Here is an 18849-nt window from a genome sequence, read left to right as displayed (position 1 = left end):
GCGTGAGGCCAGGCCTCTGGGCCGCCTGCACCCGAGGACGTGGTGGACCCCTCCTTTTCCACCAATCCTCTTTGACTCCGGGTTCACGAGCCACGGGTGCGCGGAGGGGTTTGCGGGGAAAACACGGGAGAAGCCAAGAGCGAGTTATTCCTTGGATTTTGTGAAACACCAAGATGCTGAGAAACATGGAGCAGAAAATCCGTTTGCTTTTGTATAACCAGTGGCGCAGAGCGACCCTCTGTGTCTGTTGCCATGGGGACCGTGGGAAGGTGAACTGCTCAGTTCATCTCAGGGCCTGTGGGGCCGAGAACCGTTGGTCAGTGCCGGGGTGGTTAGTGAGAGGCAGGGCCCGTCTACCGGCCACACCTTCGCGCTGGGCACGTCTCTCCACTCAGGCCACCTGGGGAGCCTCACCTTGCGTGGAAACGTGATTTGAGTCCTGGCACCCCCGTGGCTATTATGTGATCCTGAAGTCACTGAACATTCATCTCAGAAGGAGCCAGGATTCCTTCTTTCTACAGGTGAGGAAACTGAGGCCCTGGGGAGCAGTGGGGGGGAGGGGGTGCCAGGGCCCCTCATCTGGGAATTACTTATCATGGCTGTGGCCCAAAACTGGGTCTCCTGATTCCTCTGCTGCCCCCTCCCCCAGGGCCGGCAGACTGACAAGGGGGCAGTGGGTCTGGGGAGAGCAGTCAGCCCCCCGTGCGACCAGACTGGTGCTCATTTCCACGCAACACTTGGGATCATCAATATTTGGGCCAGAGAGACCCTTTTCACCCTTAAGGGGCGCCTGAGTGGCTCGGTCGGTTACGCGTCCGACTCTGGGTCTCAGCTCAGGTCAGGATCTCGTGGTGTGTGGGTTGAACCCCGTATTGGGCTCTGTGCTGACCGTACAGGGCCTCCTTGGGATTCTCTCTCTCCCTCTCTCTCCCTCTCTCTCTCTGCCCCCTGCTCCTGCTCTCTCTCTCTCTCTCTCTCTTTCTCAAAATAAATAAATTAACGTAATCCTTTTTGCTCTTGAAATATTTAACTTACTGAGATGGTGATGGCTGATATTATGTTCTTCTTTTGAAAATAAAGTTTATTTTATGGGGGGCGGGCAGAGAGAGGGAGAGAAAGAATCCCAAGCAGGCTCCACATGGTCAGCACAGAGCCCAATGCAGGGCTCGATCCCACCAACCATGAGATCACGCCCCGAGCCAAAATCACGAGTCGGATGCTTAACCGACTGAGCCACCCAGGTGCCCCTGATTTTATTGGGAGGTGACACCTTTGGAAGGTGCTTAGGTCATGAAGGTGGGGCCCACAGGAATGGTCTTATGACCTTATAAAAGAGTTCCAGAAAGTTCCATAGCCCTTTCTGCCATGTGAGGGCACAGCGAGAAGACAGTCGTTTATACACCAGACAGCAGACTCTCACCAGACACCAAATCTCTGGGCACCTTGACCTTGGACTTCCCAGGCTTCAGAACTATGAGAGATAAATAAATAAATTTTTATTTACAAGTCACTTAGTTTTTGGTAGTGTGTTAGAGCAGCTCAAATGGGCTAAGACATGAGGTAACCCAGGGCTGGTGTGGTGATGGCACGAAGTCATCGAGCTCCTTCCGTCTTCTGTTTTGCTGCGCATCACCTCTAATCGCAAGGCAGCCTCACAGTCTCAACTGGCTGCTGGAGCTCCAGCCATTATGTCCACCGTCAAAGCAGCAGAAAAGGAGAAAGAGAGGAAGAAGGGCTGAAGCGCCCCGGCCTTTTGTGTCCCCATATAGGTCAGTCATTGGTGAAGGGGTGTCTGGGTGAGGGGAGGAGGGGAGGGGCAGCCCACAGGCATTTCTGGGCGAGGTGACGCCCACGGGCAAGTCTTTTTGCACCAGGACGGTGCCCCAGGGCAGCCTCGCTCAAGCTGGGGGGGGGGGGGGCGGGGGTGAAGTACACTGGCCTGGTGAATGGGGGCTGGCAGAGGTGACCCCGTGGCCTTGTGTTTTGCTTTTGGCCAGCTGACCCACACAGCTGGCTCCGGGTACTCCGGCCCACAGCGTTGGGTTCCCTCTCGTTCTTCACGTATCTGCCTGTTCCAGCTTTTCCTGAAACCCTGCTCCCCTTCTCTGTCTTCCGTTTTCACCCAAGACTTGCCTGCCCCGTTCCGTTCCTCTGGAGTTTCTCCCTGGCCGCCTTGGATGCCATCTCTCACTGACCCTCGGGTCCCCTCCCCTTCCGGCTGGGCCACCTCGTCCCGCCCACCCCGGCTCAGGCCCGTCGAGAAGGGAGACGGGGCCCACCAGGACATCGTCACCCTCGAAGCCACCCTGCCAGGCGCTCAGGTAAGAAGTTCGGGGTCCCCAGGAGGGGCCGTGAGGGACCCGAAGGGGCCCTGGGCCAGCTTAAAGCAGAGCAGGGCCATCACCTCTCTGCTCTTGGATGCAACTTCGGGAGCTCTGTCCACTGCTCTCTGTGGCCGCCCGCAAAATAGCCTTCCGGGGGCAGGATCCCCCACCGTCTGTGCTGTCAGAGGGAGACAGTTGGGAAGGGAAACAGCTGGGCTATTTGTTAGAAGAAAGAGCTGCCAACCCCAGACAATAGCAGAGAGAGATGCCTCTTTGAATAAAACAGGCCACAGCACACACTTCCTCCGGCGAGAAGGGCGCAGCGGGGGCCGTAATGACACCTGCGGGCCTCCCACGGGCCTGCGCTTTGCCCTGGGGTTTTTCTGTATTTGTCCTTTATCGAGAAGGGGTGTCGGTGCGGGGGCCCCGGCACAGCTGAACGGCGACATTCCCACCACGGGGCTCGTCAGCAGGTCCAGCTGGACGCTGGTGTTCTGCACTTGAAAATAAAAGCCCGAGTTTTTCCTCGGGGATGCGGGGACGGCTCGTTACTGACACGTACACTTGCAGGGATTTCCAGCTCTCAAGTGGTTCTTCCTTAAGGCCGTAGAAGTTTGAAGATATTTAGGTATATATTCCTTTTTTGGAAAACTTTTACAGAGAGAAATAGGGAAAGAGCAGCGGACAAGGGCAGAGAGAGAGGGAGAGGGAAAAATTCCAAGCAGGCTCCACGCTGTTATCTCAGAGCCCCACTCGGGGCTCGATCTCACAAACTGGGGGATCACGACCTGAGCCGAAGTCGGATGCTTGACTGACTGAGCCACCCAGGTGCCAACACCCTGCTTTTTTTAAAATACGGATTTTATTTGTTTGTTTGTTTTAGAGATGGGGGGGGAGAGGGGGGGAAGGAGAGAGAGAGAATCTTAAGCAGCCTCCATGCCCAACACGGAGCCCAGGGTGGGGGGCGCTCAATCTCGGGACCCTGACATCATGACCTGAGCTGAAATCAAGAGTTGGACGCTCAACCAACTGAGCCACCCAGACACCCCCTTTTTTAAAGTAGGCCTCATGCCCCGTGTGGCGCCTGACAGTGAGGCTCGATCTCACGACCTTGGGATCATGACTGAAGCTGAGAGCGAGAGCTGGACGCTCAACTGACTGAGCCACCCAGGCACCCTAGATTTGTTTCTGTTGACCCGGATGGTTGGCCTCCAAGATATTCTGAAGTGGAAAACGCCAGTTGTAAACAAGATTACATGGTATTACCCACTTTAAAAGAAAAACAACATGCAGACTCAAAACCTACGTACGTGCATGAGTTAGTGTGACTGCAAATCAGGAAGGGAAAGCAGAGTCGAATGACATCTTCACCCCTAATATTATCTATCTATCTACTATCTGTCATCTATCAATCATCTATCTATCTACCTATTATCTATCTATCTATCTATCTATCTATCATCTATCTATTCTCTATCAATCATCTATCTATCTACCTATCATCTATCATCTATCTATCTATCTATCATCTATTATCTATCATCTATCTATTATCTATCTATTATCTATCTATCTATCTATCTATCTATCATCTATCTCCAAACCCCAAGTTCACGCAGATACTTTCCAATGCAATTCAACCCCCTAGGGCTCACTTTAGGTTTCCCTCTTTCCAAATTTGTAAACTCAACTTCTATGACAGAAGACCAGCCTCCCGTTATCCTTATGTGTTTACCTATTAGAGCAACGTAACCAATCTCTTCTCACTGGCACTGCCTCCTCCCCTAAGCAGATGCTCCCCTCTCCGATCCTGTGCCAGGAGATCGCCCGGCAGGTCTCCTCACCCTGCTGGATGCCCTGCCCAGGCTGTACCCGCCATGGATGTCCTTCTCCGTGTCCACCTTGCCTGGGCTCCAACCCATTGAGCTGGGCTGCCTCCTGGCCCTCCCTCTGTGGGGACGCCCCCTGACCTCGCTTGGGTTCTGATATCTCATGCCACCCCCATTACGTGGACATCCCCTCACTCGGCTCTGGTTCCGACACTGGTATTGGGCCATCTCCTTGTCTGAAGACCTTCTTCACACTCTTGGGCTCCGACACCCAAGCGGGCTGCTTCCACCAGGCCTCAAAGACCCCCTTTTCTCTGTGACCGGCCCCTGACTTCTTACCCTGGGCCTACAGTTCCTTCTGGCCCTCGCAGGGCCACCTGCCTGATAGCACCGCTTACGGGCTTTGGACCGAAATGTTCAGGAAGAACTGAAGTGTTAGCTAATTCTTTACCTCAAACGCTCCCAGCTACTTCCTGTTTCCAAACCCATCCACCGGTAGCCGCTCAGCCCCCTTTTCATCATTCCCAACAACTCGAGGGATCTACAACAGTTGTTGAGAAGCGGAAAGCGGAATTAAGATGCACAGCCGCTGACAAAGGGGAGACGACATTATCATTATTTGCTCACGGATGGAGACACACAAAATCCTCAAGAGAATCAGCTCAAAACTACTGCGCCGGTAAGGGAATTCGTTAGAATGCCCGCATACAGAAAAGCCACACGTATCACTAGCTTTCTTAGAAACCAACGGAAACCATTAGAAGATCAAACAGGAAAAGGTTCCTTTTGCAAGTGCCTTCACCCTCGGGGCTCCAGGGAGGCTGGGGGTCCAGAATGTTGGAGGGCCTGTCCTGGGCGGGGCCGGGCCGGGGACCCCCTTCATAGGACCAGGGCACCCCAGCAGTGACACTCGATTTCACGACTTGTTTTCTTTTTCCGTCTGGGAAGCAAATGGGAGGGCTGTCTGCTGTCATTAAGTGACAGGAAGCTTTGGGTGCCCCTTTCTAGAAGATAAATTATCCATTTCCAGAACGTGTACTACTTACAAAATCCCTCTGAGAAATCACTCTGCCCAGAATTTGCCTGGGTGTTTTTTAACGTTCTTACTAAAGAACAGAGAGAGAGGATGGCCCATGGAACCTGCTTCGAATGAGGACATTCTGCTCAGGAAGCTGCGTCCAGAAGGCGCCCCTGGCCACTCTCCGTGGGTGTGGGCAGACCGCCCACCCAGTCTGCCCCAGGAAGGCAACTCCTGTCCTGAATAGGCCTGACATGTAAAAAGGAGAAGCCTCGCCAGTGCAGGGGTTTGAAGCCATATGTGGTCATTGTCTGAATGTTGTGTGACATCACCTTGGGTTAAAAACCAGGCACCGACAAAGCTGCCCCTCTCTGAGACGAACAGCTGTACAGGGAGGGTCTCCGTGATCGACTAGGTGTTTCGTCGATTCATTGCTTTCACTCGTCTCTGCCTTGCTTTAGCAAAGCAGGCCTGGCCCCGAGGGCCATCCCTGGTTTGGGAAAGAGTCTGCGGGATGCGTGGGCTGTACGGGCTTAGTGTCCCTTTTGGGGTTTGAGGAGAGACCCGGAGGGCCCAGGTGCCATCCCACCATGGCTTGGGTGACCAGGTAGACAGTGGTGGTCTCAGATAGGCATCCAGGAGCAGCAGGTGTGGAGGGCAGGTGGTGAGTTTGGGTCACGGTCAGTTGGGGCACCTCGATAAGGGAAGTGACTGCAGGGAGGGCACGTGGATCCCCTAGGGCCTCTGTGAGCTGTATTGCTCGGGACCCTGTTTGTTACGTGGCTCACACAGGCCCCCACTCTAACAGGGTGGATCTTTGGGGATCCGAGTCAACTCAGGCCCCATGTCCCATCATCCTCAACATGTCTGCTGACTCTCCCTTCCCAGCCTACAGCCACCCGAGTGAGGAGCTGCAGGTCCCCACGGGGAAGGACTCGGGGCACCATCGAGGCAAAATCTGCCACGACGTCCTGGGGACCTTCCCCGAGGGCACTGGCCACTTAGTAGGTCTGGGATCTGAACATTTGGTTCGGGTCCGGGGAACAGAGCAAGGGGCCATAATTTTTAAAATTAGGGTGGCCGCCCTCAGCCCCTGGCTCCCTCATTCTCGTGTTTTATTGGACGTAAATGTTCAGCGGTGTCCTGTTGGCTGCCTGTCGATCTCGCCCCCGTGGGCACCCAGCTCTGCTAATTGTCCCCTCAGCTCTTTGCTGGGAGAGATGCCTACAGACACACTCGGTGCCAGTTCAGAGCCAAGGCCCCTTCAGGGAAGTCATCGGGCCCATTAATGGGTCAGGGGGAGGCCTGGATATCCCCTCTGAGGGGAAGGTAAACTGTGTACTGTCTTTTACCACAAAGAAGGAAGCCAGGGGCCTTGCTGGTCATGGGAATTGCGGCCTCCTGGCTTCTGGTGGTCCAGTCACCACCGGGTCCCTCTGACTCTGGACCCTAACATCCCCTGGCAAGGGCCCTTGTGTGTCTCCAGACAATCCTGTGTCTCCAGATAGTGTCCCCGTCCATGAACTCTTGCTTGCCAGTCTTAACATTCCCCCCGCTTCGAATCCAGTCTAAGGAGTAACTCTCCCACCCCCGAGGGGTTGCCTGACTGCCTGTTTTCTTGCAGCAGCCCTCGCACCTCTGGGGTTAGTTTGGGAACCCGGAGAAGCAGACACCGGCTCAGGGTGAAAGACAGAAGGAGTCTGGCCCGTGGGAGAAGAAAGGGCGGAATGTGGAGCGGCCACGCGAGCTGGGGAACCCCGTGCAGGCATTTCGGGGGGTGGGGGGTGGCCAGGTGGCCATCAGGGAGTCCTTGAGCCACGTGACCTATCGGAGGCGGCCCATCTCCCAGGAAGGGCGTCTGCTTCTGAGTCCCTGCCCCTCCGTCCTGATCCGAGAGTGCATCTGCGCAGGCGCGAGTTATGTCCCCTGCGAACTGATCTGAAACGTACAACCTCGTGGCAGCCGCTCGCGCGCTGAACGAGCTGCTTGATAGCCCTGACTTGCTAGAACCAGAATGATTGTCCCTCCGCTTCCTCGCTCTGTTTCAGTCGCATGCCTGCAGCCAGAATTTGGTTTTTTTTTGTTTTGTTTTTAGCTTATTTATTTTGAGAGAGAGCGAGCACTGGGGAGGGGCAGAGAGAGCGGGAGAGAGACAGAGACAATGCCAAGTAGGCTCTGAGCTGCCAGCACAGCCTCAGACGCAGGGCCCGAACTCATGAAACTGAGATCGTGACCTGTGCGGAGAGTCGGATGCGTACACACCTGAGCCGCCCAGGCGCCCCCGGAATTTGCTCTTCTGTGAATGTCACAGCTGACGCAAGCCAGAGGCTCCTGGCCAGCCCCCCCGGTTAACGTGCGTCCTTTTGTCTTCTGAAACAGGCAGCCCCGATGTGCCTTGTCCTGCTTCCAAGTTAAACTTTCAAGACAGACGAGTAGCAAAATAAAAACAAAATAATCCTAAAGAAAACAGAAAGGAGTGAATAAAGATAAAAGCAGAAATAAAAGGAACCAGGAAACACATAAGAATGGCAATTAAATCCAAAAGCTGAGTTGGGGGGTAAAATTACTAGAAATTACTAGAAATTACTAGAAAACCTAAAACCTAAAACATATCAATTAACGTGGCATGAAAAAAAAAAAAGTCAAAAAACTACCTCCAAAACAAATAATGCAAGGTCCAGATGACTTCACAAGACAAGGCTACAAAATTTTTAAAGAACAGAAAATCCAAAGGCTGTTTAAACTCAACATATAAGAAAATAAAACTGTACATTGAGAGTGGCTGACAGAACTCTCAGCGTAAGAATTTAGGACTCTCGTCATCTGGGCTTGTGCCCTGCTACCACCTCACCCCCACTCTTTGTTATTGTGAGGAAATCCAACTGTTTGTCCCGTTCAATATCCCGTGGTATGCATTTCGCTGATTACATCTCCATGGTGTCATTTGACATGTTCCCCTGTCCACTGTTTTTCTCGTAAATTGGTAGTTAGATCTAAAGATTTCATCGGTCTTAGGTTTAATTTGGGGGGGAAATCCTACTTCATAGATGAGCTACGTATTTCCATCGGGAGGCACATAGTATCTGGCGGTCTCTTTTTGTGATGTCAGCAAACTTCGATGATTATTGCTGACAACTATTAATTCCTCAGAGGTTGCTAAGTGTTAATATTCTAACTCTACCATTTCTTCTTAAGCTGGCTTCCTTCAGTGGAAAGAATATTCCCTTCATCAACTCTTTGGCTATCCCAAGGTACATTTCATATGGGAACAGTAGGATAAATGCTTGACTTTGTCTCTTAATCTGCCAGTTTTCCAAACAGAGTTGGTTTCTTAGTATTCCCCAAAGGTGACCAATGAGGAATTTTACGTTTTGCTTTTCCTATCATTATGAACTCACTATTTTAGACATATTTGGTATGTTTTGCTCTTTTGAAATGACTAACCTTGCTAATGCTCAAATTATCCAATTTTGGGCTGTGGGATTCTCTTTACCCGTAAATTCATTCACCATGACTCTAGTAATCTTTGACAACTCCTTGCCTCTGGTGTGAATATGTTCTGGGCTCTCCATCACACTGCCTGTCCCAGGCCTGGAATCAGTTATTCCTCCGAGGAGGCCTGGCTTTCTTTTAGTGAGAAATGGTATTGGGGCGCCTGGGTGGCTCAGTTGGTTGAGCGTCTGACTCTTGACCTCAGCTCAGATCGTGATCCCAGGTCGTGGGACCGAGCCCCATGTCAGGTTCTGCACTGAACACGAAGCCTGATTGGGATTCTCTCTCTCTCCTTCTCTCTGCCCCTCTCCCCTGCTCATGCACTCTCTCTCTCTCAAAATAAAAATAAATAAACAGATAAATAAAAAGAAATGGTGTTAGTGACCACAACTGGGAGCTGGGGGAGCATCTTCTTTCTGGATTAGTCATTGTTTTCATGTTTGTTAGTGGCCCTCACTAGCAAATTGCAGACTTCACGCAGTTTTTGTTAGGCTTGTTGACTTTACACTGCACTTCCTTCTCCCACTCCAAAAATTCCAGTTTCAGTGACTTGAACCTAATGCTTTTTTTTTTTATGCCACAAATGCACACGCAATAGTTTCAGAGTAATGCTACAAAACTATGACCAATGATATGAATAGCAAAAATCGGTTTAAGCCCTCTTCGGCGGGGGTGTTTGTTTTGTTCAGAGGCTATATCCCCCTTGGTGGGTAAAATCAAGATGCTATGCTTTAAAGTCACTTGGAATAGTGTTCTCTATGGGGTTGGGTCACATGCAGAGACATGGAGAGGGTCATCTGTTTTATTTTGCCCTTATTTTAAGGGATTGCCTTGTAAAGTGTATTATTGTTTCAAAATATGCAAAATATTTACATCAAATCTATAAAACACGCAGATTCAGGGAAGACTGACACCTAAACCTGGTCTCTCTGTCCTTCCTATTCCTTCTCTCCTCCGATAAATCGCACTTTTTAAAACTCGCTTGTTTTTTGCTTGCTTGTTTGTTTTTCCAAATGAACTTCGTAATCAACTTGTTCAGCTCCAGCAAACAAACAAACCAAAACCCTGATGATATTTTTATTGGACTGCATTTCCACCTCTAACTTAATTTCGGGAGAACTAACATCTTTATGCTGTTGAGTTTCCTTGTCAGAACAAAGGATGTCTTTCTATTTGCTCGCATTCTTTTGTTGTCTCGAGAGGGCTTTCTAGTGTTGTTTCCCATGTAGGTTTTGGATGTTCCGGAAGACACAGAAACACGCCGCTCAAATGTCTCTCCAGTGAGAAGCAGGCGGTGAGCTGATAGTCTCCAGCAGGTACTTTTTCCAGGACAAGATGCTGCACCCAATTCCAATGCGTGTGTGGGTTTTCTCCCAGCACCGAGCAATTCTCTCACGCCAGCGGGTTGTCCTACAATTCAACTCAGTTCTGACACTCCCTACCTGGAGATAGTGTCAGACACCAGAGGTTAAGGACTCAGTCCCACCAGACTGCACTCCCCACCTGCCACTGCCCCTACTTCTTCTACAGGTAGCAAGTCTGGGTTGTCATATGGGCATCTGATCAACAGATCAGGTGGGAGTTTCTACAGATGGGAGTCTCCCATGACTTTCTCTTGGGTTGGATTAATTTGTTCGATTAATTAGCAGAACTCAGAGAAACATTGTACTTATTGGATTACTGGTTTATTATAAAAGGATATGACTCAGGAATGGACAGAGGGACGAGGTGCATCAAGCACAGAGCATGGGAAAGGGGTGCAAAGCTTCCATGCCTTCTCTAGGGTGCCACTCTCCCCAAATCTCCATGTGTTCCCCAACCCAGAAGCTCTTTGAACCCCATCCTTTTGGGGATTTTGTAGAGTTTTCATTTCATAGCCATGATTGGTTAAATCATTGGCTGTCAGTTCCTCTGATAATGACATTTGCAATATTCCTCTTCTGTCCCTGGAGGTCAGGCAGTGGGCTTGAAGCCTCCAACCTTCCAATCCCATGGATTGGAACGGGCCTGGCAACCAGCCAGATCCCTCAGTGGGGCCAAAAGTCACCTCGTTAACATTACAAAAGACACTTTGTGGCTCTCATCACTTAGGAAATTCCTAGGGTTTCACCGGAGCTCTGCCAGAAATAGGAAGACGGCCAAATAAATATTTCTTATTATACATCACAAAATATCCGAGTCCACCTCTTGTGCCGGTTATGTTTTCAGGGGGGCCCTGGCCATCGGCTGAGTCAGGCCACTCGAATAGTCTGGCTACTCTTCTGACCAACACAGGACGACGCTAACTCCAGATCTCCTGCTGGGCTGGTGGGGACTCTCACAGATGAGGGGTCCGAGGGCTCTTCCTTTCCCACACAGCCTCCTTCACTTTCAACTTTCTGCACTCTGACTCCATCCTGGCAGCTGCTTCCCAGAGAACACAAACTGTGACAAAGGCTGTAGACTTGAATGAATGAATGCTTTAGATATGAATGAAGTATGTTTTAAAGTGGTTGCTGTTCTTACGTATGAAAGCTATCAATTTTCTATGTTCGTTTTGTACCTTGCTACTTAACTGAATTGTATTGTTTGTAACAGTATTTCCATTGCTGTTTGGGGGTTTTCCACTGATAAAATCGCATCATTTGTGGATAGTGAAAATTTTACCTTTTTTTTTTCCTAATTCTTATGCCTCTTCTTGTTTTTTTCTTGCCTAATTGCATTGGCTAATACTCCAATACAGTGTTAAACACTGTCTTGTCTTGTTCCTTGACAAATCCTTGACTTGTTCCTCACTTTAGTGAAAATCTTCAAGTGTTTTCCATTTAATGCAATGTTGGATCATATATATATATTACATATAATATATCATATATATTATACATAATACGTTATATATATATTATATATGTGAAATCATGTTAAGAAGATATGTTTTTTTAAATGTTTATTTTTGAAGGAGAGAGGGGCAGAGCATGAGCAGGGGAGGGGCAGAGAGAGAGGGAGACACAGAATCCAAAGCAGGCTCCAGGCTCTGAGCTGTCAGCACAGAGCCTGACGTGGGGCTCGAACTCACGTACCGCGAGATCATGACCTGAGCCGAAGTCGGATGTTTAACTGACTGAGCCTCCCAGGCACCCAAGGCGATATCTTTTAATTCCCATTTTATTGGGTTTTCTACATGAACGAGTTTTGGATTACAAATGTTTTGTAAAAAGCTGTTAGATTCTCTCTGTTAATTTTCTAGTTAAGGGCGTTGCATTGACGTTCACTAGTGAGATGGGGCTGTGCTTTTAGGAGTAGACTCATCAGGTGTATGGCTTAGTTCTTTCCTGGTTAGGTTAGCTGATGATTTGTCTTTTTTTTGAGGGTTTTCACCTTCAGAGCCAGATTTTTTATTATTACTTCCACTGTTTTTCTTTTTTTTAACTCCTTAAATTGCTTTATCCTTATTTTTTCTTCTGTTTTCTTTTAGCTTACTCTGTCATCCAGAGTAGCACTCTATTTATGTGACATTAATACTATACATTTTCCCTGGATAATTGCTTTTGCATAACCCATCGGTACTGATATGTTTTCAGTCCATTTTATTTTCAAGAAGCTGGGTAAATTCATCTTGTAGGTTCTGTTTGCCCTCAGGATTGTTTAATAGTATGCATCTTAATTCCAGGTAGAAGAGATTTTTTTGTTTATTGTATTGCTGACATCACAACTTTTGTCGTATTATGATCGGAGGATGTTGCTTGTACAATTTCCATTCTTTGAAGTTTACTAAGATTTTCTTTGTGGCCTGACATACGGTGAATTTTCTGAAAGTTCTTTGTATCACACTATTATTTAACATTGTTAAATAGCTGATGCCAATTAGATGAGAAAGAGAAATGAGGCAAACACAGTAGAAAGGAAGAGGTAAAATGATCATTATTGTCACATGTTATCGCTGAAAAACCCAAAAGAACCCCCCCAAAATCTGTATAAACAAAGGTAATGCAGAAATGTGGTTGTGTAAAAAAGTGTATACAAATCAATACCCTTCAAATATAGGTATGCATGATATTAAATATTATATTATATATTAATTACGAATATGATATAATCATATACATATATATTTAGAAGCATAGTGTAGGACTAGTTATACAGTTTGTAAACATTGTGTATAAAGCCATATAGCTACCCAGAGATGTTTATCCAAGCAAAGAGCTTGTGTTTATGGGAAAAAAGGGGGAGCCCCAAAGACATCTTCAGGCTTCGCGCTAAACTTTACTCCTCGCGACCCTTCCGATCGCTCCACAGAAATATCAGAGCGGCCAAGAAACCGGCATATTTAGGAAGAAAAGAGGTCGGAGAAAACGGTCAGGGTCACGGTCACGTCAAAGAAGAATGGAGAGGGGTGCTTTGTGCTTGGAGTGCAGAACAACGGGCCTTCAGGGAGGGAGGAGAGAGGGCGATAAGGAGACCGGAAGAAAGATGGGCGAGTCCCCAGTTCCTTCTGCCAGAGAGAAGAGGCTATTTGGGGGATGGATGGCAACAATCCCTAAAAGCAGATTTCATCTCTCAAGGGACCTTTGAACAAACAGGATCCGTGCACCAGTTTTTTCTGAAAACAACCGTAGGAAACAAGCCGATGCCGTTACGACTGCAAAATTACTGGCAAGAAATACCCTTTGGGGACCGTTCTGAGGACAGAGCTTTCATGGGGGAACCGCGTTTGAAAAAGCGAAACCTCGTGCGTTTGCTCTTGAAGCTGTAAAAGCTTTCTCGTGTTCTTGCATTAAACGGCGTTGTCAGGGGACTGAGAGCTTTTCCCTTCACTAATGGCCCATTATGGCCTCAGAGACCGACGTCTTTAGAAACGCCACGGTTCCCCTGGCCAGCCCTGATTTCATCGTGGCGGGAGCCACCTGAACTTCTAAATGCTGCTGCCAGGCTTTTTTCTCAAATGTGGAGAATGCACAGCGACCGGGAATTATCCTGACAAACTGACGTCTCCGAAGAGAAAGCTGGGCCATAAACCTTTTTGCTAACGCAGTGCGGGCTGAGCGATTTCTCAAGGCTGCCGTTGGCTGGTGCTCCCGCGGAAGGCCGCTGGCCTTGGAGCCAGAAGTCTTTAGTTAAGCCCTAGATTCACCATGAACTCGGCTTGTGATCTTGAGAACCACTCAGCCTTCCCCTAACTCCGTTTTCTCCTCTGTTGGAGAGGAGAATGAAGGGTTCCTATCTCACAGGATGGCCGGGAAGGTTCAAAAGAAGGTCACGCGTGCAACCAAATGGTACAGGGCCTGGCATGTGATGAGGGTCTGCGGAATTGAGACCCGGGCCCCTTGCTAGTTTGGGGCAGGGACCGCCACACAAAGTCCCCTGGAATCGCCCGGGAAGCTAGAAAACCAAAACGAAACAAAACCCAAACTCACAAAATCCTGGCCGACCCAGATCCCTGTGCCTGCCCCAGACCGATTTTTTGTGGTTCTGTGTAGTCTCTGTTGTGTTTCTGTTTCTGTCGTCTTCTGTTGTGGTTCTGTGTCTGTCGGGCGCTTGGGAGCCCCTGGTCCAGAGTGTTGCAAGTTACAAAAAGGTGACCACCAGCCGCGTCTCCCGGCGGGCACAGCGCGCGATGCCCACATTCAGCAGGCAGCGGATTCTATGGCGCCGCAAGAAATCTTCCATCGAAGCTATTGTGGCAGACTGAATTCCCTCAGAATCAACTATCATCACAAAAACTGAAACCTAAGTGTTACCGCGAGGCAAATCTCAAACAGAAACAATTGATATTAAACACCAAGCTGTTGGAACTCAGGCTACTTTGTCAACGCTGTAAGAAGTTCTCGAGAGAATGTTCTGGAGGGTGGGGGCTGGTCTCCCCTGGGGAAGGCCACCTGGCTACTCCAGGAGGTAAAGATTACCTCAGCCAATCCCCCGAAGTCTGGAGGGCAACCCGCACCAACAACCCTCCCAGGGGCCCATCATACCGGGCATCACGCAAGGGGACTTTTCGCAGACTTGCCCCTAAGGCTTGTAGGGCGGGCCGGGGGCACAAGAGGATGCCCGTGGCCCGTCCGTCTACTATGAGGTGGTAGAGGAAGCAGAACCCCTTCTCCTGCCTTGACACGAGTACCTGGAAGGCAAGGAATACTTTTAGAATTCCTGAGGGAATCGGGGTTTCGTGTGGAAAGGCCATACGATGACCTCCAGCCCCAGCCCAACGCCAAGGTCTGCCCGTCTCTTCTCTCCCCATGCCCGGGAGTCAGGAGCCTCAGCTGCCTCCAGCCTCTCCAACGGCCACTGCCTGGCTCGTCCTTGGCCCCAGGAGCCTGTGTGCCCACCAGCCTGTGTCCCCTTCGGGAGGGTGGCCCAAAGCATACTCGGGGTCATTTGAGTGAGAGTTCCCAGAAGCCTGGGCACCTAGAGCACCATCTGGGTCGGGAGGGGCATGGGCTCCAGGTGGGCGCATCTCCTCGGCCTTGACCCACGGGGAGGGGTGGCTGGGGAAGGTCAGAGCAGCACCCCGAAAGCGTGGGGCCCAGGGCAGTGTCCGTGGCGAAGCTGGCTTTATCAGAGTAGTAGTGCAATGCGGGGTCATGTGGGGCAAAGAGGACTCGCCAAGTGTCCCAGCACATGGTCGATGGCAGTGGGTGCGGGCACTGAGGACATGTTCCCGGAGACTAAGAAGCAGGATGGGCTGAATTATCTGAGCAAGGAAGGGAGTGGCGACGTGGGGGGGTACTTTAGACAGAGGGAGATCTTAGGCAAAGGAACGGAGCTAAGAGACCAGGTACGATGTCCAGAGGAGTCATGTGTGAGTCTTGGGGACGAGAGTGGGGGTGGGGTGGGGGCTTAGGGGAGGGTGGGAGGGTGTTCATCGGGAAATTAAAGGCAACACTTTATAAACAGGGGGAGGGGTGGGAGCGTCCTTGGGTAAGGCATCTTCACACACAAAAGGTGCTCTTATATCGGGGCGTCTGGGTGACTCCGAGTTGAGTGTCCGACTCTTGATTTCAGCTCAGGTCACGATCTCACAGTTCGTGGGTTCGAGCCCTACAATGGGGCTCTGCACTGACAGAGGCTCCGCTCGGGATTCTCTCCCTCTCTCCCTCTCTCTCTGCCCCTCCCCTGCTTGTACTCTCTCTCTCTCTCTCTCTCAAAATAAATCAACTTTAAAAAAGTACTCTCATAAAATGGACTGTGGTCACCGTATTTGCGAATTCCATGAAACATCATCTGCTGAAGCCCAGATACTAAAACCATCTAATGCTTTTAAGTTAAAGATATCACATTAACTTTATCTGTTAGTGTTTTTTAAAGCTACAGAATAACAAAGAAACTCTGTTCCTGTACTAATTTTGTTTTTAAGAGCTGCATTTACTAGATGTTTTTATAGCACTGAGAGTTTTCATAGGCTTTGCAAGCTGCAGTATTGTTCCAAATAAACAAATTCAAGTCTTGCCCTAGGATATTACAGACAAATAACACAGAAATCTTTCTTGTTCTCCTTTTCATTTAGATTATCCGACGGGCTTTTAGGACTGCTTGTTGATGGTATGAATCTGAACAGTGGAGGCCCCCAGAGGGGAGGAAAATGTGAGTTTTGAATATGACTTTTCTACTAAACAAATGAAATGGAATGGAAATCCATTGTAATAAACTCCACAGGGCACGCCTGTTCTCTTGGTGCAGCAAAAGTCCTTTGTAATGACTGTGCGGTTGGCATTCAAAGTCCTTGCTTACAGTGACTAAAAATGAAACGGTACAAGGAGAAAAAAAGAAGTGCCTGGAACCCAGTAGGGGGAAGTGGGCAGTTGGCTTGTCATTCAAAATCTCTCTCTCCCTCATCTTGGCCGGTTCTGCCTCGATGCCACCATGGCATTAGAGGAAGGTGCAGTCCTGTCACGGAGGTCTCGTTCTTTTCCGTGACTGGCTTTGACACAGGTATGAGAAACAAGTCTGGCCGAAGGGAACCTCTTCCAGCCCTTGTGAGATTTGGGTGTGATGCCCAGACAGCTGCAGCCATTTTGCAACCATGAAGACCGTGAAGCCTTCCTCGACACCCTCACCTCGGGAGAGCGAGGCGCTTGTCTAGTTATTGGATTAATGCCTGAGTCTGTCAGGCTGGATGGTCAGATCCCCGCAGGCAGGGACCCCATCTGGGTGTTCTGCACTGGGCAGCTGAGACATAGTGTGGTGCCTGCCACATAATGGGAGTTCAGTAAACTTTTTTTTTTTTTTGGTTAAGTTTATTTATTTATTTATTTCGAGAGAGACAGAGAAGGCAGCACGAGTAGAGGAGGGCAGAGAGAGAAGGAGAGAGAGAATCCCAGTGCACGGCCTGATGCGGGGCTCAAACTCGTGAACCATGAGATCGTGACCTGAGCACAAACCAAGAGTCAGATGCTCAACTGACTGAGCCACCCAGGCGCCCCCAAAACTTTTTTTTTTTTTTTTTTTTTTTTAATAAACGAAGTTGTTGAAGAGACTCTGTTGTAATCTGGTGTTGTAACCACCAGGTCACGGGCGGGTTTGCGTTATGCACACCTCTTTTGACAGGGATTTCGAGGGTCGAGGGAGCCTACCCCGTGCTACAAATATGTCAGAAGACTTGAATGTTCTTTTGTGGTCCCAGGCAGAGATCCCGATCCGAAATGTCAAGGATTTGTATATTTCAAATTCAAATGTCCTTGATCTTTACTTGGTATTTTGACCTAAGAAAGAAAGAAAGAAGGAAAGAAAGAAAGAAGGAAAGAAAGAAAGAAAAAGAAAGAAAGAAAGAAAGAAAGAAAGAAAGAAAGAGCACTGCACAAATTGTCAGGCTTTTGTTTGTTGGAGAGATGGTGGGTGGTCAAGCCTTGGGAACCAGCCTGTTCTCTGCGTGGGGAAGAGCATGTCAGTCGGCTTTGTTCTCAGTGGGTAGATTGTTCTGGAACCCGAGGAGGAGACAGACAGGTATTCCACAAGATTAGTCACCGGAGAACTGTCTCTGTCACGTGATTTCTTCCTGTAATTGTTGATAGGAATTTTCTCTGTGTGAAAGAACGAGCGAAATGAGACATTCATTTTATTTCATTGAATGAAAGCAGTTAGAGCCTCCTGGCTAAAGTAGTTATTGTTAAACTGTAAATTTAGATGGGTGGGGGGGGATTAGGATGTAGTCTTCTTTTTTTTAATGTTTTTATTTATTTTTGAGACAGAGAGAGACAGAGCATGAGCAGGGGAGGGGCAGAGAGAGGGGGAGACACAGAATCCAAAGCAGGCTCCAGGCTCTGAGCCATCAGCAGAGACCCCGACGAGGGGCTCGAACCCACGGACCGTGAGATCATGACCTGAGCCGAAGTCGGACGCTTAACCGACTGAGCCACCCAGGCGCCCCAGGATGTATTCTTGGTTAAACTGTAGTAATTGGCAGACTTCCTGGCCCAAAGCTTACAATGACAGCCACCCTGTCCCCCTTAGGCAACAAGGACCATGTACTTGCATGTTTGTGCTTTTCTGCGTGTGGTTCTTTCTTCCTTTCAAAGGACTAGATCATTTCAGCCTTACGACAACCCCGTGAAGGATGAAGATCTATTTTACAGACGAGGAAGCGGAGGTAGACCATTCTGTGTGTTTTGTTTAAAATCTCGCACCTACTAAGCACAGCAGGGCCTAGAATGTAGGACTAGCCTTTTCCTACTGTTAGAGCCATTTTCGTTGGAAACCAGGGTGAGCCAGATGAGACAGGAGGGAGGAGGACTGAAGGTCCCACCGTGGTAGCTTAGTCTATGGACACGTGGCTCAGTTCAGGAGAACATGTGGCTCACAGGAGGCCGGGGCCCGGGGAGGGGGCACCTTAGAACGGTTGGCCCCGTCCTTGCTGGAAGAGGACGACAACATCTATATCTGAACACAGCTCAGAGAAGGAGGCAGCGTTAATATGGACCCAAAGGTGTTTGAAACTCATCCAGCGAGAGTCAAAACCCTGCCTTAAGTGCGTTTCGATGTGTTTGCTAACTCAACTTTTGACAAATATTGTCTCCTAAAAGCTTTGCATGCTGTCTGGGTGGGTTTTTGGATGTATAATTCATATTCCTCCTTTCATTTGGCAAGCTGATTTTCTATATATTCACGATGCCTTGGCAGATGCCATACGACTGAGCCCTGTAGTTAATCTGTGTAGCCCCACATGTTGTAAATATTGCATTGCTGGGATGAAATCCGCTTGTTCATTTCTTAAGTG

The 18849-nt window shown here is 49.3% G+C and overlaps 1 long non-coding RNA gene across 3 annotated transcripts; it reads left to right on the top strand.

Moving 5' to 3' along the window:
* The first annotated feature begins 283 nt into the window (after positions 1 to 283).
* Positions 284 to 16310, top strand: LOC144615835 (uncharacterized). Of its 3 annotated transcripts, none has more exons than XR_013554449.2 (4): positions 284 to 521; positions 1651 to 1769; positions 2128 to 2321; positions 16144 to 16310. It is a non-coding gene; the product is annotated as an uncharacterized LOC144615835 (long non-coding RNA). The 3 variants fall into 3 exon arrangements; XR_013554448.2 differs by having other exon boundaries at positions 1647 to 1769; XR_013554447.2 differs by lacking the exon at positions 284 to 521 and having other exon boundaries at positions 1387 to 1769.
* The last annotated feature ends 2539 nt before the right edge of the window (positions 16311 to 18849 follow it).

The sequence above is a fragment of the Panthera onca genome, chromosome A3, assembly GCF_046562875.1.
Source record: "Panthera onca isolate mPanOnc1 chromosome A3, mPanOnc1 haplotype 2, whole genome shotgun sequence".
NCBI classification, from domain to species: Eukaryota; Metazoa; Chordata; class Mammalia; order Carnivora; family Felidae; genus Panthera; species Panthera onca.
The sequence above is the reverse complement of the archived record's forward strand: the minus strand, read 5'-3'. Positions and strand labels throughout refer to the sequence as shown.